Source organism: Colobus angolensis, unplaced genomic scaffold (assembly GCF_000951035.1).
Source record: "Colobus angolensis palliatus isolate OR3802 unplaced genomic scaffold, Cang.pa_1.0 Scaffold152, whole genome shotgun sequence".
NCBI classification, from domain to species: Eukaryota; Metazoa; Chordata; class Mammalia; order Primates; family Cercopithecidae; genus Colobus; species Colobus angolensis.
This window is the reverse complement of record NW_012114622.1, coordinates 7,983,472-8,006,859: the sequence shown is the minus strand read 5'-3', so window position 1 is coordinate 8,006,859 and position 23,388 is coordinate 7,983,472. Positions and strand designations below refer to the sequence as shown.

At 44.4% G+C, this 23,388-nt stretch overlaps 1 protein-coding gene and 1 pseudogene across 2 annotated transcripts in view; both read left to right on the top strand.

The window, feature by feature from the left end:
• Nucleotides 1-23,388, top strand: part of ABTB2 (ankyrin repeat and BTB (POZ) domain containing 2) — a 216,580-nt gene that overhangs the window by 8,410 nt on the left and 184,782 nt on the right. The gene's annotated exons all lie outside the window — the stretch shown is intronic.
• On the top strand, nucleotides 3,303-15,188 carry LOC105507759 (annotated as a pseudogene). The gene is made up of 5 exons (XR_001001153.1): nucleotides 3,303-3,337; nucleotides 3,474-3,523; nucleotides 3,730-3,825; nucleotides 10,508-10,581; nucleotides 13,877-15,188. The product of XR_001001153.1 is annotated as a methylmalonic aciduria and homocystinuria type D protein, mitochondrial-like (transcript).

The window sequence follows — 23,388 nt, the reverse complement described above, 5'->3', positions numbered from 1 at the left end:
TCCGTGCCTTAGTTTCTTCCTTGATCACAGGGCACTATTGACATTTTGGCCTGGATCATGTTTTGTCACGGGCCTCTCTTGGGCATTGTAGGATGCTTCATAGCCACCACCAGTTGAGGCCATCAAAAATGTCTCCAGACTTTTCCAGCTGTTCCCTAGGGAGCAAATTCACCCTTGCTGTGAAACACCGCTCTATAAGATAGGACTGAAAATAGTACCCAACTCATAGGATAGTTGTGAGGATTTCATAGTAGTCTCTGTGAGGAACTTTGTGTTATGCCTGACACATAAAATATTCTAATTGTTTTTAACAAACTTGTGTTGGATGCAGTAATTGTGTTCATTTTTGCCAAAGTCTCTAGTGCAAGGAGGGTCATGACCCAAATCTCAGGGAGACGGGTATTACTCACAAGGCTTTCCTTGGTGGCTAACAGTTTGTTTGTGGAGGTAGGAGGAAGTTATGGAATCTGGAAAAAGCACCCTTGCACCTTGCTCAGTTATGGCTCAGTGGCCCCCAACAACAAGTGGTCTGGTAGTGGGCAAAGAGATTAGATCTCTGCCTCTGAGCTCAGGCCCACCTCTGCCAGGATGACAGCGACAGTGCACATTCAAAGCTCCAGGCCCCCAGAGAGAAATTCTGCTGTGGATATTGGACTCTGCTTGTGGCAGCCGCCAAATCCTCAGCCACAGATCATAGCAGGTGTTTTCTGTTTTGCTAGCCTGTCATGTAAACACACTTTGTGGTCTTCTTGCTTGTTTTAAAAAAGGCCTAAGTGGTTTTGCAGCTTTGGTTGTGTACTTGGAGCTGCATGCAGGATTGGGAGGAGCGACATGAGGAACACAGCCCAAGTACTCCCGAGGAATGCCACGCCGGCATTATTAATCAGCTGCTCACTGAGTGCCAGCTACATCCAAGGCAGTGGAGACAGATTAGCAGGGGACAAGAATCTTGCCTGTTTAGAGTTTAGAAGTGTCAGAATCTAGTAGGGAAAGCAAAGCATATGTACAGATAGTTACAAAGAAGTTTGTAATCACTGCCTTCAAACAAAGGAGGGGAGCAATGGCAATAGACTCCACTGTCTAGTCTACATTGCTGGTTCCCCATCGTGGGTGCTTTTCAGGAGCTGTTTCATTTAATCCTCCCAGCCCCTCTGGAAGGTAGATATAACTTCCGTCCCATAGCTGAGGACCTTAAAGGTTCTCTGGTGATTAGAAAGCTTAAAGGGAAGAGATGACTCCTGGCTGGCTGTGTGGAAGGAAGTCAGGGTTTCTTTGTGGAGGACGTGGCAGGTGTGCCAGTGATTTGGGCAGGTAGAGCTGCAACTGCGGAGGCGGAAAGGGATGCAGAGCCCCCAGAGGCTTCCAGGCAGAGGGAACAGTGTAAGCAAAGACCTGGAAGCCAATGCGTATGTGTTGGAGAACAGCAAGTTCTCCTGTTTGGGTGGAAGGTTCAGATACATGACAAGCAGGAACAGTGGAGATAACACAGGAAAAAGGAAAGCTTTCCCACATCTTTTATCCAGATGTTAAGAAGCCTGCCAGAGTACAGGACGAGAGTTTTCCAAAACTTATTTTCATAATTCAGAAATTGAGTGTGTCTTCTCGCTAGCTCATCTTAACCATGGCCTCAGACCTCCAATTACTCCTCTTGGTGATTGAAAGCTTGACCTCAAAAATGCACCCGTCTGCTGTCCTAGCAGTAAAAGCATTAAAAGAAGACCTTAACCAAGCAAACCTGGGTTGAAAGGGGATGAAGAACAAGGCTTCTATCAACCCTTCTTTTCTTGTTGAATTTGGCTCTGACTTTGCATTTCTTCCGTGGCCCTGAATGTAGCACTTCAGTCCAAAGCAATCCCAGTACAGAATGAAGGTCAAGACTGGCAAACATGTTAAATGAGGCCATTAGATTGACTCTTGCCAAAGCAGGATTCTTAATTGTGGAAGGAGAGAGCAGCATAAAACAGCATAAAACAAGATGGTCCCAGAACTTTTTTTTTTTTTTTGGTTTTAAGGCTGACTGATATATACAATATTCAACTTCCAGTTTAGGGTTTATTATTTTGGACAATGAAAGCTCAATTCTCAGAAATGCTGACATTTTAATTCTTAGTTAATGTGTTTCCAGAGCATTAATAATAAAGATTTCAAGCATATTAAGTGCTTAATATTGTGGAACCACCTTATAGCTAATTGTCATCTGAATTGGAGTCCCTAAGGTGCAGCTGAATTCTGCTGACAATAATAAAATGTGATAGGTCATCAGTGGCTTAGCTAATAACTCAGGTGTTGGTCTTTTTCATGACTCCAGTGTTATGAAGGGAAGGAATTTTCTTGTCACTTGACAAAGATAAACTTCATGAACATATTGCAAAAATACATACACAGTCATTTGTAGTGACTTGAGGCCCATAGTTCTCTTTCTTTCCTTTTTTTTTTTATTTGACATGAAGTCTCACTCTGTCACCCAGGTTGGAGTGCAGTGGTGTGATCTCAGCTCACTGCAGCCTCCACCTCCCAGGTTCAAGCAATTCTCCTGCCTCAGCCTCTCAATTAGCTGAGATTACAGGCAGGTGCCACCACACCTGGCTAATTTTCACATTTTCAGTAGAGACAGGGTTTTACCATGTTGGCCAGGCTGGTCTCGAACTCCTGACCTCAAGTAATCTACCCACCTTGGCCTCCCAAAGTGCTGGGATTACAGGTGTGAGCCACCGTGCCCGGCCCATGGTTTGCTTTCTAAAAGTAAGCTGAGGAGAGTCAGGCCCATGATGGAAAAATTAAACAGGAAAACTAAACTTGGAAGTCTGGACATATAAGGTTAGAGTTGACAAGACATTATACTGGACCTCAAAGAGTTTGAAATGGGCCTCTCAGTGCATGAAAACCCTCCCTACAGTTGAAGCCAAGCTTTTATTGAAACCTTTACAACTTTTTTTAGTCTGTACCTTAAAAAATATGAAAATTAGTATTTGCTGCGAAGAGAGCTATTAATAAACACAAGCCTGAGGCTCACATACCAAGCGGGTGTACAAGCACAAGCATCCGGAACAATCCAGTATAGAGATGTGAGGATTTGGATCCAGAAAATTCTGGGGTAGAGCTTACCCTGTCTGTGACCTGGCGTGAATCCTTCCATCTCTTGGATCTCTGTTTCCTTATCTGTGGTGTGGAGAGGTCGGACTCGATTCCCCAAGGGCCTTTCTGTCTCTGATAACGTTTCTAGATCCCACATGGACACTATGCAGTCATTTTCCTAAGGTCGAGCCCTGGAATTAGTATCCTTGGGAAAGAAACAGCCCAGAATGATGCTGGACGAGCCCTCTGAAGACCTGGCTTGGTAATAGGGCTGGACACTGTCTTTTTAATATTAAGATTAACTGCGATTACTGTACTTGGGGGTTTTCCTATGCCCCTTTCCCCAGAAAATGAGTGCTACATGCTTTTGACCGACCTCATGCTTCAGTGCTTGACAGCTGCGTCCAGGCCCTGGCAGGCCGGCACTATGGTGAGATCCAGTTCCGAGGTGACTTCATACAGCCTGTGCTTGAAGCCCGCCTACCCAGACTCTTGGGTATTTATAGCAGGGGAGCAGCTAGAAAAAAAAAAATTAAATATGCTACACCCTTCTTTATACGATGTGGGACAGAGACAGGCATTGTGAGGAATTTCGAAGGCAGAGCTATATAATCCAGCAGGATATTTTTAAATGCTGTTTGTTGCCGTTGGCAGGGCCGGTGTTTCAAAGAGGAGGGAAAATGAGAGTAACTGAGGATGACAGGCTGCCAGGAATGCTGAAGGCCGAGACATGGAGCTCCATGCTCCGAGGTACATAGGCTCTGAACCCTGATCTACTTCACAGTCACGTAGCTTGAACGGGGCTTGGGCAGGTCAGTATGAGAGGCTAGGGAAATGGGGTGGCTTGCCTGTCTCTCTTCCCCAACCAGCCCATCCACCCTTCAAATCCCAAGTTGAAAATCGATGAAACCTTCTGGACAGGCAGAATATACGGCAAAAAAAAGAGTTGCTTTTGTGAAAGCCAGGGACCTGGTTTTTTCTTCAACCCATCTCGGTAGCCAAGTAATTAAAGTTGTACATGGGTACACAATTTGGAAGCAAGTTGCTTGCAGCTGTTCTTCTGGACTTAATCAGCTTGAGTACCAGCTGAGCAGGCCAGGACTATGCTGGGACCCAATTCAGTAGCAGGTGAGAAGGCCTCAGGAGTAGGGCTGCCTCTGAGAAGGCATCTCAATGTCCCCCACCTGTCCAATGAGTGCTTGTAAAGTATCCTAACTAGTGTTTTCTACCGCCACAAACACTGTTCTTTGAGGAGACAAATGATGATGGTGGGGGTGGGGAGTCTGAGGACTGGGTAGGGGAGAGGCCGGGAGTTCTGTTTGGGGTACATCCGTTTATTCATCCAACAAATATTTATTGAGGACTGTGTACTGAGCACTGTTCCAGGAGCTGGTGATGCAACAAATGAATAAAAGGGGCCTGAAGGAGGGCAGGGTGCAGTCCCTGTGGATAATGAGGCAGAGCGAGGGGAATCAATCACATGAGGCCAGCCTGGCTGGAGAAAGCAGCTCCAGGCAGAGGGAATAGCAAGCGTTCCTGGTGGGTTCGAGGAGCACCAAGGAGAAGCTCCTTGCATGTGGCTGGGGTGAGTGTAGCAGGAGATGTGGTTGGGAGAGGAAATGGTGGGGTGGTTAGTGGGGTAGACCATTGGGTAATAATTCATTGACTTTTAGTTCTGAGTAAGCTGAAAGGCATTGGAGGGACTCAAGCGCAGAGTGACTTGATCTGATTTGTATTTCCGCAAGGTCACTCTCTCTATTGTGTTGGAAATTGCCTTTAGTATCAAGTGTGGCAGCAGCAGGACCAGCCACTGGCATTTGCCAACAGCTTGGATGTGTGAGGTATGAGAGAAGAATCAATGGTGACACCAAGTTGTTATGGTCTGAGCAACTGGAAGGAGAGAGTGACCATTGACTGAAGTGGGGAAAGCTGTGTATGGAAGAAGCAGGACTGCAGCAAAGATCCCAGTGTGGTTTTAGTTGTCTGTCTCAAGTCACATACAGATATCAAATAGGTTGGGCTGGGCACAGTGACTCACACCTGTAATCCTAGCCCCTTGGGAGGCCGAGGCAGGTGGATGGCTTGAGTCCAGGAGTTCGAGATCAGACCAGGCAACACAGTAAAGCCTCGTTTCTACAAAAAAATACAAAAACTAGCTAGGTATAATGGCGCACATCTGTGGTCCCGGCTACTTGGGAGGCTGAGGTGAGAGGATTGCTTAAGCCCAGGAGGCAGAGGCTGCAGTAAGCCAGTATCACACCACTGCACTCCAGCCTGGGCAACAGAGTGAGACCCTGTCTCCGAAAAAAAAAATAGGAAGTTGGCTGGGAGACAGGCCACCTTGAAGTTCATTAGTCATGTGATGGATTGAAATATCGCCCTTCTTTGCCCTTCCAGAGGGTGGGCTCATTATAGCAGGGCTGCATAGAGATTCAGACAATAGAGATTTAATTTTCAGTCTTACAATCTTTGGCTGATGGCCATAAGAGCCCCTGAATTTTGCTTTCCAGCTTTTTTGTAGGCAGCCAGCAGCCTTTAATAAAGATCATCAACTCTGTTGTTTCCTGTCATTAAAATGGGGCCTGTTTAATTAGTCCAATTGTTCTGTGGATCATTGTGACTTTGCGTCTGTGTCCTTCAATTCTGGGAAAGCAAGACTCCATTTTTCAGGCAGCTTTGGATTCCTGGAGGTCAAGTCTGGGTCTGAAATTTAGCCAGAAAAAGAACGCTCTTAGGTGATTTGAGAAGGCATGGGGCCTGGAGTGGTGTCTGAATGGTTTGGGAGTGTCCAAGTGCCTGTTGGATGCTTTGACTTCTGCTTCTCAACAGGGGCAGGGTGCACAGGGGGTCTAAGAGATGGGGTGTGAAGGAGTTGTCACTGTCTGATTGCCAGCTAGATAGCTGGTGTCTCTGCCCTCAGTTTTCCTCTTCTGTTAAATGGGGTTGCCATAGTTTCTAGCTCATAAGGTTGTTGTTTCAGTGATTTTCAATCCTAGATTCACATTAGTATTACTTGGATAGCTTAAAAATAAAAGTGGCTGCCAGGTGTGGTGGCTCAAGCCTGTAATCCCAACACTTTGGGAGGCCAAGGCGGGCAGATCACCTGAGGTCAGTAGTTTGAGACCAGCTTGGCCAACATGGTGAAACCTGTCTCTACTAAAAATACAAAAATGAGGCAGGTGTGGTGGCAGGCGCCTGTAATCCCAGCTACTTGGGAGGCTGAGACAGGAGAACTACTTGGCCCTGGGAGGCGGAGGTTGCAGTAAGCGCAGATCATACCACTGTACTCCAGCCTGAACAACAGAGCAAGACTCCATCTCAAAAGAAAAAAAGTGAGTGTATGTGTGTCTGTCTGTCTTAAGGCCCTACCTCCAGATATTCTGAAATAAATAGTCTGGCATGAGGCCCAGACCATGTGGGTAGCATTCCTGGGAGAGCCTGGTATGTAGTGAGGATGCAGACATTAACTATTATTAGTGGTAACAGATCCTTGTTCTGGAGTATGTCTTTTTGCCCCCACCTAGGATGGTGACTTTCCTTCACTTCACAGCCACAGCGGCTTGGGCTCACTCATCTAGAGGGATCACCAAAGAACACTCAAGAGAAACTTGAATTGTTAGGTTTACGTGAAAAGGGCATGGCTAGATCTAAAATGGGAGCAACATATTAGCCCAGAGTGGTGGCGCACACCTGCAATCCCAGCTACTCGGGAGGCTGAGGCAGCAAGATCACTTGAACCCAGGATGCAGAGGTTGCAGTGAGCTAAGATCGCACTACTGCCCTCCAGCCTGGGCGACAGAGTGAGACTCCATCTCAAAAAATGAATGAATGAATGAATGAATAAATAAATGAAATGGGAGTGACACCATATGATATTATTTACCCCACTGGTAAATGAAGTGAATACTGTGATTCCCATCTTTAAGAGGAGGGAACAAAGTCACAGAGAGGTTCGGTAGCTTGCTCACGGCCATGCAGGTGATAAGTAGTGGAGACTGGAATCAAATCCAGGCAGCCTTACCCCTGATTCTCTACTCTTCAACCTTGCATGTTCCCTCCCCAGCCAGAGAAGCCAGGAGACTGAATTCTCAACTCTGATACCCAGCACAGACCTACCCTGGGTCAAACTTTTACAAAGCACCAGGCCCTGGCCCGTGTGCTTCACATGTATTATATCATGTGATTCTTACCATCAGATATACTCTTATTCCCATTTTGCTGCTGAAAAAACTGAGGCTCAGAGAAGTTCAGGTGACATAGCTAGTCAATGACACAGCCGGGCTCTTTGAGCTCTGAAGTCCTCATTTGCCCTGTGGCCTCCTGACCTCAGGAGTGGCCTGGGTGGGGACAAAGCACATGCAGTGATTTCCTGAGCAAAGAAATGAATGGGTTGGCCCAAGAGGACAAGAGGAACTGAAGCGAGGCCAAAGCACCCCTCGCTGCATCTCAACAACCGAGCTACTGGGGGCCTGAAAATAGTAACATCGCCCAGTGGGGTGGCCAGCCAGCTGGGCCTGAGACCTGTGGGGTAGGTGTTTGTTTCTCTGCGTGTTTAAAGATAATACCCTAGAAGCACATTGCTTCTCTTCTGTTAGTGTGAATGAAATTGCCTCTGAAATGTTGTGTGTGTTGGTTGCTTAAAATAGCTCAAGAGGAAGAATGTTTGGAAGCTGTTAGCTCCTTGAGTCTATTTCCTTGATTTATGATACCTTGGAGAGTGTGGGACCTCTTCTTGTTTACCCTTCTGGCTTTTCCTTTCTACCATGTTTGAGTCCTTGTGTCATCATAAGCCAAAGGCATTTGTCACCAGAAAATGTGGCGACCTTTCCTAAGTAATTTAATGGGGAATGCTTTACATGTTTAATCTTTTTCCTTTAAAAGGGGGGATAATGGAGAGAGGTCATTTGTTTTGGAAATGGCCCTTTCTCTCTTCCAGCTGAAAACGTTCCAAGATCAGAGCAATGGCATTTACTTGGGAGTAAGAAAAATGTATTTTATTTTTCTGTTCACACTGAGGCCTGGCCTGGGAAGTCATGAGTTTTTGTAGAACTTTCATCTTGTGGTGCCCAGGACACCTGACAAGCTGTGAGCGAGAGGAGCCCCAGAGCTGCTCTGTTCGGTACAGCGGCCACTTGCCACATGTGTATATTTAAATGTATTAAAATTCAATAAGGTTAAAAAAAAATCATTTCCTCAGTCATGCAAGTCACATTTCTTGTGCTCCATCATCATAAGTGGCTAGTGGCTACCATATTGGACAATGCAGATATAGAACATTTCCATCATCACAGACAGTTCTGTGCAACAGCACAGCCATCAGAGTGGGTCAGCGGTGGGTCACTTGGGGCCAGCTTTCTGGGTTTTCACAGGTCTAGAAATTTTAACCATTTCCCAGCTTCTCAGAAGCCCTGTGTTTGCAGAAACAAGAAGATTCATGGAAGCGGAGATTAAGGCCATTGATTCTTGTGGCTCTAACCTCTGGACCCTTGACACAAGGTTGGGTTTTATGATTTCCAAGCTGCATGGCCTCGGGCAAGTCACTTAGCCCCTCTCAAGTTGTTTCCTTGTCAGCGAAATGGTGTTTTAAAAAAATACCTCCCAGGGATGATGTGACTATTTAAACTAAATAATAAAATGTATATAAAACAGTTAGCATAAGGCTTAACACATAGTAAGAACTTAGATGTGTTACAGTGTTTTACCTGCATTTTCTTCTTTGAGCCACACAGTATCCTGCAGAGGTAGATGCTGTTGCTGATTTCAAGATGATGGGAGGGGCTTCAGGGAGTGCCATTGCTGCCATCACTGCCACTGTACTGTTGCTTGGGTTCTGCTTTTTTCCTAGGCTTGGGTTCTGTGTTTTTCCTCTAAGGCTCATCTTTTCTACTGAGCTTGTTGATTGGCTTCTTGTCATAAATCAGAGGATGTTTGTTTGTTTGAACTAGGAGCTCTTCTGAGCTTTCATTCAGGGACTGTTTCTTCCACCATGGGAGGTGAGCTCTCTTCAGAGGTGTTTGCCTAAAGCTGGCCTATTGGTATCTGCTTGGAAAGCTGCCACCAGGAGAGCTACTGCCGGGATCTGGGGCTCCTCGAAACTTGAGGTTAAAGTTTTCAGTGCTTCACATGCCCTGTGGTCCTTTGGCATCCTTTGCCATGAGGACTGAGTCTAACAGAGCTTTCAGTGAAATCTTAGCCAAGGGTGGCTTTGGGAGGAGTATCTTTGAGAAGAGCAGGACCAAGAGAGGCCTGTCTTGAGCTGTAGAAAGGATCCTTCTGAAAAGATATTTGGTCACACCTGGGTCCCGGGTTCACACCTTGACTCCACCACTCACTTGGCTAGATCATGTAGCTAATTATTTAACTTTGCAATACCTTAATTTTCTCATCTGCAAAATAGAGATTATACTAAAACTACCTGGCAGGCTGGTTGTGCGAATTAAATGGGATGATGCTAAGTAAAGCGTTTAGCCCAGCACATGGCAGGTAGCAGCCACCAGGTATGAGCTACTGTTGCCATCTTCATCATTGTTGCTTCCCAGCAATGGCATTTGGTACATTTTTTTTCATGTGTTGTTCGCATTTTCTCCTTGAGAATGTTTGTCTAGTCAGAAAAAGCAACCCAGAAAGGGTTTAGTGTGTGAAGTGAGTGTCTAAGTTAAACTTGCATATTATGGACTCTATGTGGTCTTTTTATTCTTCCTTCTTCCTTCTTCCCTTCCTTCCTGTTTTTTTTTTTTTTTTTTTTTGGGTTTTCTGTTTCTTTCTTTCTCTTTTTCTTTTTTTTTTTCTTTCTTTTTTTTTTTTTTTTTTGGAGGATAGTGGGGCTAAAAATCATGACTGTGCAGTTGTCATAAAGCGTGACTGTGCAGTTGTCATTTTGGTACCCCACATGGTGACCAGCCTGCCGCCTTCCTGCTGGTTCCAGCTGTATAACAAGCACCACCCCGTCAAACAGTATAATCAGAGCTGGATTATTTCTATAGGATTAATTTGTGGAGTGAAGTGCTCATGTATTTATGCAATTGCCACTCATTTGCCGGCATCCAGAATGTGCTAAATCTGCCACTAGTGATGAGATCCAAATAACTTGGAACCATATGTAGGGAATCCAGTAATTTTCATCACCATTGTTACAAGAGAGGAGTTTAAACTGGGGGAATCCAAATGGCACCAAGAAATGATGATATCCCTACTTTCCAGGGATGGTTCTACTCAGAGAGGCACCAATCTCAAAGAGAAAACAGGAAGGACACGAGGCCAGGATATTGCATGATTGTGTTGCCATTGGTGTAACTGGGTCCCCACTGAGGGCCCCCCACGCACCCCCACGCCCCTGCCCCGGTGGACCACACCATCATCTTTTGTGAGACTTCTCTGGCACTGACATATCACTCGTAGTTAATGGGTAACTCGGACTCTTCTTGCCAAATAGTTGCTTTGTTTGTCATCTGTGCTGTGGTCGCCTTCATTGTCCCCACAGCCCCTCAGGCCTCAGAAGGATGTGCTGTGGGGTGGGGTGTGGCAACCCCTAGCGTGAGCCCACATACTTCTTCCCCTTTCCCTTAAGTCACTCATTGCCAGAGCTGGCTGGTTGCAGAAACATCTTGAAGCACTTTAAAAATTGATTCTGGACTGGGTGCGGTGGCTCATACCTGTAATCCTAGCACTTTGGGAGGCCTAGGTCGGAGCATCACTTGTGGCCAGGCATTCGAGACCAGCCTGGTCAACATGATGAGAAATGATGTTTTAAAAAATACCTCACAGGGATGATGTGACTATTGAAACAAAATAGCAAAATGTATATAAAACAGTTCACATAAGGCTTGACACATAGTAAGAACTTAGATGTGTTACAGTGTTTTACCTGCATTTTCTCCTTTGAACCACACAGTATCTTGCAGAGGTAGATACTGTTGCTGATTTCAAGATGGTGGAGGGGGCTTTAGGGAGTGCCCTTGCTACGGTCACTGCCACTGTTCCTACTGTTGATATTCCTAGGCTTGGGTTCTGCTTTTTTCCTCTAAGGCTGATGAGACCCTGTCTCTCTATAAAAGTAAAATAAGTTTTTAAAATAAGATTCATATTCTGGAACCCACTCTGAATCTATTAAGTGAAAACCTGTAAAAGTGGGGCTAAGACATCGGTTTTTTTGTTTTGTTTTGAGAGGGAGTCTCCCTCTGTCATCCAGGCTGGAGTACAGTGGCACAATCTCAGCTCACTGCAAGCCCTGCCCCTGTTCCAGCAATTCTTCCACCTCAGCCTCCCAAGAAGCTGGAACTACTGGTGCATACCCCCACGCCCGGCTAATTTTTTTTGTGTATTTTTAGTGGAGATGGGGTTTCACCATGTTGGCCACGCTGGTCTCAAACTCCTGACCTCAAGTGATCCACCCACCTCGGCCTCCCACAGAGCCAGGATTACAGGCATGAGCCACCATTCCTGGCCAGAACACCTGTTGTTGTTTTTTTTTGAGAAGTAGTCTCACTCTGTCGCCCAGACTGGAGTGCAGTGGTGCAATCTCAGCTCACTGCAACCTCCACCTCCTGAGTTCAAGCAATTCTCCTGCTTCAGCCTCCTGAGTAGCTGGGATTACAGGCGTGTGCCACCACATCCAGCTAATTTTTGTACTTTTAGTGGAGACAGGGTTTCACCATGTTGGCCAGGCTGGTCTTGAACTCCTGACCTCAGGTGATCCACCCTCCTCAGCCTCCCAAAGAGCTGGGATTACAGGTGTGAGCCACTGTGCCTGGCCAACATTTGTATTTTTAAAGCAGCTCTTGTGGCAATTCTAGATAAATGGGCAGGTTTGTGAATTCCATCTACATCACTGGGAGGTGGGTTTTATTCTGCGCTCCTCTCAGAGTATGTATGGGGCAAAGGACCCTCTTGACGATGTATAGTTTGGGAAAGGCCAGGCAGAGAGCGGGCTGATCTTTAAGGATCTTCTCTGTGGGTGGTAAGGTGGAGATCATGGTTAGGGTGATTTGAGTAGGGAGAGGTGGGGAGAGGTGTTAGAAAAGATGACCGATGTTTATTGGATGCTCTGTCATTTAATCTTTCCAACCAAATGTGATGAGTTGGTGGTGATAAAAATACAGGTTGATATTTGCCAAATGCCTACTATGAGGTGAGCAGGACACTAGTGATTTGTATGCAGTATCTTGTGGAATCCTCACTACAGCCTATGAACTGTAGGTCACATTATTTATCCTCATTTTACAAATGAGGAAACCGAGGCCTTGAGATAGCTGAAATGTCTTGCTCGAGGTCGCACATACACAGCAAGTAGCAGAGCCAGCATTTGAGATTAGTACTGTCAGACTTCAAAGCCCATGTTTTCCGTGCTGAAAGTTTTAATCAAAAGCATGAGGCTACTGGGTCAAATAAGAATCCTGCATTATAAGTAACAGTGTCAGAATTTTTTGAGAAAGCTGCTTGTGCCATCTTTCCTCAAGGTACTGCCCTTTGGCCCTTCCAGTCCTGGCTTTGAGAACCTTGTTATTTCCTCAGGATGAGACCAGCCGCCAGTCAGCTGTGCCCGTCCTTGAGGCTGTCCATGTTATGGTTTGCTGTTCCTCCTCCTCAACCCCTGCCTCCTTCCCTGTACAGCCCCTGCATGCAACTCTTCTCCCCAGACAGAGGCCCAGAATCGGGGTCTTCCTTCACAAATAAGCCAAGTTCCAGGAGTGCTGCAGTTACCACCCAGGTGCAAGCCCAGCACAGGCCTCCTCTCAGCCAGCACTCATCCGAATCCATTCACATACTCAGGTGGTTGTCCTCCTCGGTGAACTGGGAAGCAGTAGGGCCTTGTGATTGGCGGTGTGGATATGAAGCTGGACCGCCTGGGTTCAAATCTTGGATCCACTTCTTCTTTGACAAATTGCTTCATATCTCGGTGCCTCAGTTTACTTGTCTGTAAGATACTTACCTCATATGTTTACTTGTCTGTAAGATGCTTACCTCATATGATAGTTGTGGACAAGATTACATGAAGTACACCTCCTAAAATGCTTGGAACAGGGTCTGGCGCATGAGTCTCCAGTATGTTAGTCATGATGATGGTGATGATGATTGCCAGTTGGGGGGTTAGCTTTGGCTACCCTTCCCTTGGCATGGGGAGGGAGTCCACCCATATGCGAGCATTAACCCTGAGTCTTACAGTAGGGAAATAAGGGCTTTGGAAGCAAACCTGGGTCTAACTCCAGGTAAGCTGCTTTGTTTTTGTTTTTTGTTTTTTGTTTTTGTTTTTGTTTTGAGACAGGGCCTCCCTCTATCACCTAGGCTGGAGTATAGTGGTGCGGTCATGGCTCATGACAACCTCAGACTCCTGAGCTCAAGTGGTCTTTCCACCTCAGCCTCCCAAATAGCTGGACAACAGGCACAAGTCACCATGCCCAGATAATTTTTAAAAATTTTTTATAGAGATAAGATCTCACTATGTTGGCCAGGCTAGTCTTGAACTCCTGGCCTCAAGCAATCCTCCTGCCTCAGCTTCCCAAAATGCTGTGCCTGGCCTGGCTGCTTTTTTAATGTGATGCTGGGCAAGTACCTCAACCTATTTGTTTTTTAATCTATAAACTGGGAATGACAGCAGTACCTGCCTTATGGTGTTGTAAAGGTGAAATACAAAAGTGTAAACAATGCTTCTCATAAGGTGCATGGGCTCAGCTGACATTGAATGAATAGGAGGAAAAATATGAGTTGAATAAGGTTTAGTAATAAGTGGAAAAAAGTCAGCTCAAAAGATTATATACAGCATGATACAATGTAGATAAAGTCAAAAACAAATATTGGATGGCAGGAACAGTCAGGTTCTGGGACAGCTGGAGACAGTGGTGGTGACTGGAATAACTTTACCAAAGGAAAGCTATTTAGTGAACTGTCCTCTCTGGTAGAGTTGGCCAATGTGCTTTGTAACAGAGCCAGACTGGTTTCCTATCTCCCAGGATTTTGCTCTTCAGTTAAAACGTTGTCAATCCCAAAGACTTTTCGACTGCAGGATCATCAGGTTCAGATGAGTCTTACGTGGCCACTGCACCTCCAGATGTATGCTCTCAAACAGTGTGGCCTGATGAAACTGTGGGACCATTTGGACCTCAAGATGAGAGGTTCCAGCTTCCTGGGAACATAGGTTTTGATTGTCACCTCAATGGGACTGCTTCACAGAAGAAAAGCCTAGTTTCTAGCAGAAACTTCATCAAGTGAAAGACACGAGTTTGTGATGACACAATATGTGAATGTATTTCAGGGTAATGATGCACCTGTTGAACAAGAAATTAACAGTGCAGAAACTTAACTTTGAAAGTGCCAGAGTACGGTGTGCAATACAAACATGTCCAGAATTGCGGCGAAAAGATTTTGAATCACTGTTTCCAGAAGTAGCTAATAGCAAAGTAATCATTCTGACTGTAACACAGAAAACTAAGAATGATATGACTGTTTAGAGTGAAGAAGTAGAAACTGAAAGAGAAGTGCTCTTAGAAAAGTTCATCAGTGCTGCTGAGGAAATTTGCTGTGCTCTTTTAGCTGAGGGATATTGGGCTGACTTTACTGACCCATCATCTGGTTTGGCATTTTTTGGACCATATACAAACAACACTCTTTTCGAAACCCATGAATGCTAACAACATTTAGGATTCTGTTGATGACCTTGGATGATGTAAAGTGATTCATCATAGTCTCTGGGGTACCCGTGTAGTTGTAGGAAGCATCTTCACTAATGCAACACCAGACAGCCATATTATGAAGAAATTAAATGGAAATTAGCAGAAATGTCCATTCATGTGCTGTATTATTTGTATGTAGTATTTGGGTTGATCTATAAATACTGTCAGACTAAAGCTTTTAAAATATACTTATTTCTAAGTATTTATTTCAGCATTTATGAATTTACAACATTGGCAAGTGATTTGGGATTTTAAAATTGCAAATGTTCATTATTCATATCATTGAATACATGTTGAGCACATCCACATTGTATAGGATGTGGTAATTAGCTTGTAACCAGGGTATTATCTGTTATTGTTATTTCTCCCCTTTATTGGAAAAAGTCCTCAGTTTTAAATACTTTCTTCCAAAAATAAATCACACATTTGGTTACCAAAAAAAAAAAACCGAAATATTAAGATGTGCTGAAGGAGTACATTACAGGCACAGTAAATACTATATAAGAGAGAAAGTGAGGGGATGGTAAACACAGATAATGGTTATGCATCATGGGAAGAGGGAAAGGGAAGGATTCGGGGAGGGAGGGTCATATGGTTTAGATGCATGTAGATGGTTGCCAAGGCTCTAGCTTTTGTTTGGGAGTTGAGTTCACTTTATAACTAATTAAAAATGGTCATGAACCAAGGATTATGATAAATCCAATTTGTGCACCTGAGGTTAAAAAATTAGTGGGTTCTCAATAGGTGGTAGCTATTTATTATCCCATGAACCACCTGAACCATGCCACAGGCCACCATTCATACCCTTTCTGATTGCCTCTCATCAATGCAAAATGCTCTGAGAAGTGAGTTTTTCTCCTTCAGCCACAGTGGCTTTCACATGGAGAACACAGAACAGTAGGGATATTTAAGTTGCCTGGATTCTTAGGTTGGGGCAGGTCTTAGGCATAAGCTCCCGTATGTGTCTAAAATAGTTGAACAAAGACAGGGTTGTTTTTGTCCTTGCTGTGCCAGATGTAAAGGCTTTCATTAGAGTCACCTTAGGAGTATTCATGTTAGCCAGGAGATTTTCCTTCTGAGAGAAGGAAACGTTTGGGTTGGATCTGATGGTGTTTGCCTTGGTGTGATTTTAGACCTTTCTGTTTCCATCGTCACCACTCAGCATCATGACTTTTGCCTATGGCTTTTTTTTTTTTTGCCTATGGCTCCCTTCCTTTAGTGGAAAGGGGAAGCACTGAGATGTTTGAGACACCTCAGTCGTGTGCTTGCAGATCCACGTATCCTCATGTGCTGCCCCTGTCTCCTGAATTTGACAAAGTAGAGGAGACAAGAACATAGGTTTTGGAATTATGGAGACCTGGGTTCAATTTTGGGATCTTCACTGTGTGATATGAGGTGGAGGCATTACCTGTTTTTCCTTTATCTTATTATTTATTGTATTTTATTTTTTGAGACAGTCTCACTCTTGTCACCCAGGCTGGAGTGCAGTGGCATGATCTCGGCTCACTGCAACCTCTGCCTCCCGGGTTCAAGTGATTTTCCTGCCTCAGCCTCCCGAGTAGCTGGGATTACAGGTGAGCACCATGACACCCAGCTAATTTGTTTATTTTAAGTAGAGACAGGGTTTTGCCATGTTGGCCAGGCTGGTCTTGAACTCCTAACGTCAAGTGATCTGCCCACCTTGGCCTCCCAAAGTGCTGAAATTACAGGCTCGAGCCACCATACCCAGCCTGTTTTTGCTTTATTTTATTTTTAGTTTTTGGGAATTTTGTTTGTTTTGTTTTGTTCTTGTTTGTTTTGTTTCTCCTTTATTATAGATTGGGATGCATAAAGTCCAGAGTCTTAAATGCACAGCTCGACGAATTTTTACCCAGACATGCACCTGTGTAACTTACCCAGGTCCAGATCAAGATTTAAAACACTCCTGCCTAGGAGACACCCTCATGGCCACTCCTTGTTAGTGTCCACCCCACGTAACTATTATTCTGACTCTTGCCACCTTCAATTGCTTTTGCCTGTTCTTGAACTTCTGGGGGTAGGTAAATTATTAAAACTTTCTGAACCTCAGTTTATTTTTTAAAGTGATAGTACTTGTGCTATAGGGTTGAATTAGAAGAATCAACTGAGACAACACATGTAAAATCATTCAAGAAATACTTGTAAAACCCTTAATGCTTAATAAGGTAAAGCTGTTTGTTTATGGATGGCCGTTGTTGACCTCAAAGTCTTTGCCTGTTTCTCACCCAGACAAAGCAGGCATTTCCCCAGTGCTCACAATAATTCATGTTCCTGTGCTCTCCATTTCCTTCCATGTCCTGTGACTCCCTGAATGCACTTCAGAGACTGTTCCATCAGTGGCTTTCAGAATTTTTTTTTTTTTTTTAACTGAAACCAGTTCTTCTTGCTTAATAAGGCAGAGGAAATGGGCAGGAAAGCAGAGTTCTGCTGCCTTTGCCTCTTTTTCAAAGAGGGTCTGTTTGCTCTATTAGCAAAATCAACAGAGGCATTGCCGGACAGCGGGCTAGGCTGGACCAACTCCCCAGGGCTGGGGGGGTCCCTGGATGCTGGGTTTGCTGAGGGCCAGGAGTGGGTCACTGTGTGCTTTCAAAAGCAGCAGGAGGAGCCAGTTTTTCTAGCTCCTTCTCAAAAAACCCAACCAAAATATCTACCCCTGTGATTGGCTAAAATTATCCAATTATAACTTTATTCCCTTAGGTGGAGGGTGGATGGGTGCATAATAGCCTGAGTGTGAGTGTGGGGGTTACATTTTTGGAGGGAATAATTTGCATGTAGGATTCCATTTGACCTTAGTCTGAATGATGAATAGTGTAGCCTTTCCTTAAGGTAGGTCTTCATGGAGGAGAAGGGAGAACTGTGCAGTGGGTAGGTGGCAGTGAAGATGCAGGAGGCTGGGACAGGTTAAAGGGTGAATGCTCCAAATGTGTGATGTGGTCTAGGGCTAGGTCTGTCTACAGCCACATCATGTGCACTTACAGATGCCTCCTTTATGTCAAGTGCTGCATCAGAATAGAGGTGAAAAGTTACAGTCCTGCCCTTCAGGAGCTCTGGGTCAGAGAGCAAGAATCAAACAGGCAGTTGTAATACAGGCTATTGCATACTATACTGAGAAGACCATGGCCACAAAATCATATTGGGGGCATGGAGTTGTCACAGTCCCAGAGGTGGTCATTTGTGTTGAGATCTGAAAGATAAATAGAAGTTAGCCCTCAGGCTTGTAAAACCTGTGACTCATATCACCATATTCCTGGGACTCTTACCAGGAAATACATTTCCAAGGATAACTTCTGCTCACTCCATAAATGAGGTTTGGCTTTTACTGAACTACTTAACACTTTTGCTAGCGGCAAAGCTGGGTTTTTTAATTTTTCTTTTTCCCGCAGTCTTGCAACCCTTCTACCCCATGCAATGTAATCTTGAATACGTGAATCTTCTGGCTCTGCAAAAGATTATTATTTCCTTCTGGGTGAGTGAAAGAGGCTGGATGGGAAGATTTATTTATCAACTGAAGACTTTATTTGTAAGAGTTTATGAGTAAGAGAGTAACCTCTTTACAGAGCCAGAAGAGAGAGATGTTTGTTATGGAAGAGATACCCACTTGGCATCCCTCATATGGCCAGTCGTGGTGTATGGGGCCAGCATGCCAAATTGCTCCAGTTACCATGGGACCCAGACTTAGACCGGAAATCATGGTAGGATGGGAAGGAGTCCAAAATACACATGGCTGGTGTATAGGCTACAGTTAGAAAAGAGAATAAGAGAACAGTGTATCTATTTTCCTGAAGGAGTATTGTAACCTCAGATGGGGTTGTTTTTCCACAACTCCTTACTCCTTGCATTTTATGGTCCTGATTTTTCAAGCTTTAATTTTTTCCATGTTAAGCAATACTTACGTGAGTTGAAGTGACCCTTTTATATGTTTGTGGTAAGCACTTTTTAGCCTTGTCGTGTATGCTTTTTAAAATGCCTCCCAACTGAAAAGGAGCCAAAGTCCCTTCAATCAGGAGGACTTTATTCTTCAACACCTGGAAGGAATATCTTTTTGGTTTTACCACAGCTGTGTCTTCCCTGCAAGCAGCCCATTTGAAACCCAGCACTCCCTCGTTTTATGGGATGTGCTGGTGGAACATAGGAGGGGGTCCACTGGAAGGCTGGATTTCTTGGAAATCTCTGCTGCCAAGCTCAGCAACTGACATTTCTCATTCATAAAGAAGCACATTTGTATCCTGCCCATGAAGTTGTTAAATGAAATTGGAAAGTCAGGAAGGGGATCTTACTTGTACTTTCGCAGATGTAGCTCTGGAAAAGTTCCGAAGGGATCTAACTGCATGCATACAGCTTGGGAACAGTTCCAGGCCTCCAGGGGAACGTTTAACAGGTCGCTATTGATAGCATTTTCTATGAACCACCTGAACATATTTCTTGGGAGTATTCTAAACTGTTGATGAAATGACAGTTATAGCATGGGGTTTGCACCCCTATGCCTCATTGACAACTATCTTTCTCTGCTGGATTGGGTATAATTTATCAATTGAATTTATTTCATAAGTTTACTGCCTTTACCCCACACTATGATGTTATAACCATAGCCAGTTTAGGAATGAGAGGTGATGACAATAATCCCTAATATAGGTACAGTTTCTGATGCTTTTTACAAAGAACTTTCACATTCTTTCTCATTTGATCTCAAAGCTATTATAGCTACCATTTATTGTGTCTTTCTGTATATTAGGCACCTTGCTAAACACTTTAGAAACTTTACCTTATTTAATTCTTAAAATAACCCTGTGAAACAATACTCTGATTTGTTCCCATTTTACAGAGGACAAAACTGAGGGTCAGAGAGATTGGGCCTCTTGACCCAAATCCTCATCTTGGATCTAGGATAGACTAGGGATTTGAACCTAGATCTACCCAACTCAAAGCCCACATCTACCCAACTCAAAGCCCAAAATACCAGGCAGTGGTGGCTCCTATTCTCCCTGTGTTAGAGGCAGGGGGCTTTGTTTTTCCTATAGAAGAAAATGAAGTGCAGAAGGGTTTACTTGGGGTTCCATGGCCAAAGAGTGATCCAGCAGGGACCGGAAGTCAGGCATCCTATGAGATCAGTGCTTTGTCATTACCCAAGACCAGTTTATCTAAGCACTATTCCCCGAGTGAAGTCCCTGGCACTTCCCAGCCAGCAACCACTTGGTCAGAAATAGCCAGTCCTGGACTCATACTCGGGCACAGAGATGGGAAGGAGTTCTGGGAATCCAGTGCATCATTCTCATTTCCTAAGTAATTTATAGCTAAAAAACCACAAAGTTGCTTCTAAGTACACTTCAGTTTACCATTTCTGTGTCAGGACTCTTTGCAGGCTACAGACACAGTTCAACCATTTGAAGCAGAGGAAATTTACTGGCTTGTTTAAAAGTCCCAAAGTAGGGTTGGCTTCAGGTACACTTTGACTCAGAGGTTCACTGGTACCTTTGGGACCCTGTTTCTTTTGCTTACTCTTCCTTCTGGATTCTGCTCCTGGGTGGGCTCCATTATCTGGCAGCCTTTCTCCTGTGGTTGTAAAGTGGCTGCAGCAGCCTCAGCTTTGAAGCTGAGTAGGAAAGGGGACCAGTTGGCTTTTTCTGATAGCTCAAAGATTCTGGACTTTAGTCTTATTGTCTCTGATGGGCCTGGCCTAGGTCATGTGCCCCATCATTGAACCAGTCATTCTAGTCCATCACCACATGCTCCACCCCATGCTGAGAGGGAAGGTTGGGAGCCTTCATGGCCCTGAGAACCATAGGTGGGCTGTGGATAGAAGAGAAAGATTGGATGCTGTGGAGACAAGATGCTGGGTGATCTGGACAGGGGGTGTGGAGTGGGAAGTGGGACAGGAGATGGATCTGGAAGGAAAAGTGGAATGGAAAAACCAGTCTTCTAGAGAAACGTATCTTCACATTAAGTAGGGCAAGGGTAACTTCTGTATTTGAAGAGTTTCAACAGACCATTAATGAGAGTATCTTTTGGTTGCTGCTGTTAGAACAATTATTTGTTATATTCACTGACTTCAGTGTTTATTTGTTCTAAATGAAACCTTTCCTCTCTGAAAGAGAAGCACTTCTTTAGAGTGTGTCTTAAATATTCAGATTACAGGTTTGAAGGAGAGAGCCATTTAGGTGCTGAATAGCTTGCAGGCTGGGTTTATTTCTGTCTTAATGGGATCTTAAATTGTGCCAGTTGAATTAAAATGTTAATTCTCTTCTAGTCTATCTCTGATCCAGTGCTACTTTTGACATACTTGAAGTTTTAGTTAGACTGTTTGGTCTAAACTGAGTGTTGACAATTATTATTGAAAAGTTCATCTTAAAGATTTTTGCTTTTAATAAGCTGCAGATGCAAATAGAAGGTGTGACCACATGAGAGGCCACGTGTTTTCAGGATTCGGGATGGCTAAGTGGCCAATTTGCTTTCCATTTCAGAACTAAACCAGACAAGGAGGGGTGTTATAAAATGTTCCTTTTGAAGTACCTACAGCTAACTAGATCCAGATAGTGTGAATGTTGAGAGCCAATAAGGGTTCCTTGAATGCCTGCCCTGTGGCCTGGATCTCTAGAGGCATCATGGGGAACAAAAAGGTGGTTTCTGCTCTGGAGGAATGAATGATCCTGTTGCAGTAATAACAAAAACTGTTTATTCAGCACTTACTAGCTCAGGTACAGCGCTAAGAATTTTGCATACGTTGTCTCATTTAATCCTCATCACACCAGTAGAAGGGCAGATACTATTCTCCTCAGTTTTCAGAGGAAGCAGCAGAGGCTTGGAGAGGTTAAGCAGCCTGCCTCAAGTTCCCAAGCAAGTGAGCATCAAAGCCAACCTCACACCAGGCTCTCTCCAGCTGCAAAGCCTGAATCCCTCACTCTGATGCTGTGGATAGAGACTGTCATTGCAGGATTTCTCACAGTCAAAAAAGCAAGTACTCCCTTGATAACAGATTTCATCACTCTTGCAACTGGAAGCCTGGGAAGAAGGAAGATTGCCTGAATGCTGAGGCCAGTGTCTTTCCAGAAGGGGGGATACTGAGTGGGCCTCCTTCCAACCTGTCTGACCCACGTGGTCTCTCCATCTGTCTGACTTTGACTGCCAATCCAGCCTGTCTGCAGTCTGGACAGCAGGACCAGTCTTAGCACAAACCAAATCTTTATTCTGGAGTTGGACAGAGTCAGAATTGCTTAGGGCTGATGAGGCCACCTTAATCTCAATATTTTCACACACTGTGCTAGATGACACATTTCAGAGTGCAGGCAGAATGAAGGTTGGAAATGTGAAACAGCCAGCGAGGAGCTGGGTCTGGGAGTGAGACAGCAGACAGAGTGCATTCTAACCATGTACGCGCGGCTGCCGGGGGCTTGTTTAAACCAGATTCTGCCAAGGTCATAGAAGCAGAAAACATAATCCAGAACTCTTTCTCCCAGGCAGGATAATTTGGTTTCTAAAGTTTTTTCTCTATAGTTTCTTTTGGGAGAAATGTATCTGGGAGAGGGGGAAGAGTGGAAATAAGGGAATTTTCTTTTAAATCCTTAGCAGCATACATGTAGAGTCCCATGTATAGGACAATGCTATAGAGTTGACAGTTTACCCCCAAGGAAGGAGTATGTAATCCTGGGCTGAGGATGACTTTTTCCAACAAGGTCCCTGACTCCTGTCACTTTTGGGGTTGCTTTCCTTCAAAAGCTAATTGAGAGTGGAAAGACACTGGGGCGAGTGAAGATAACCAAATGTGCCTGAGGCCTGGGAGTGAGAGCCTGCTACTGGGCCCCTGCTACTGGGCCCTCAAGTGGCTAGGGGTGTGAATTCCTAGGGTGGGACACACAGGATCATCTTCTTTGATGCTTTATATAAAAAGTAGGATTGCAGTGTCCCTCTTTATCCCTAGTAATCTTTGCTGTGAAGTCTACTTTATCTGATATTAGAGTCACTCTAGCTTTCTTTTGATATGTTTGTATAATGTGTTTTTCCATACGTTTAATTTTAACTAGCCTCTATTGTATTCCAAGTGAGTTTCTCGTATACAGCAAATAGTCACATTTTGTTGTTTATCTATTCTCATAATCCATTATCTCCTAACTGGTGTGTTTTCTATTATTTTATTTTATTTTTGAGATGGAGTCTTTCTCTGTCGCCCAGGCTATAGTGTGGTGGTGCAATCTCGGCTCACTGCAACCTCCATCTCCTGGATTTAAGCGATTCTTCTGTCTCAGCCTCCCAGGTGGCTGGGATTACAGGAACCCACCACCATGCCCAAATACAAAATAATTTTTGCATTTTTAGTAGAGACAGGATTTCACCATGTTGCCCAGGCTGATCTTGAACTCCTGACCTCAAATGATCTGCCTGCCTTAGCCTCCCAAAATTCTGGGATTATAGGCGTGAGACAACACACCCAGCCCTAGCTGGTATGTTTAGAACATTTATATTTAGCCTAATTCTTTATATATTTGGATCTAGGTTCTATTATTTTATTATTTGTTTCTGTTTATTCTGTTTTTTGCTCCTCTTTCTCCCCTTTCCTGCCTTTAGATTATTTAAACTTTTTTTTTGGAGACAGGGTCTCACTCTGACTCCCAGGCTGGAGAATGCAATAGCGTGATCT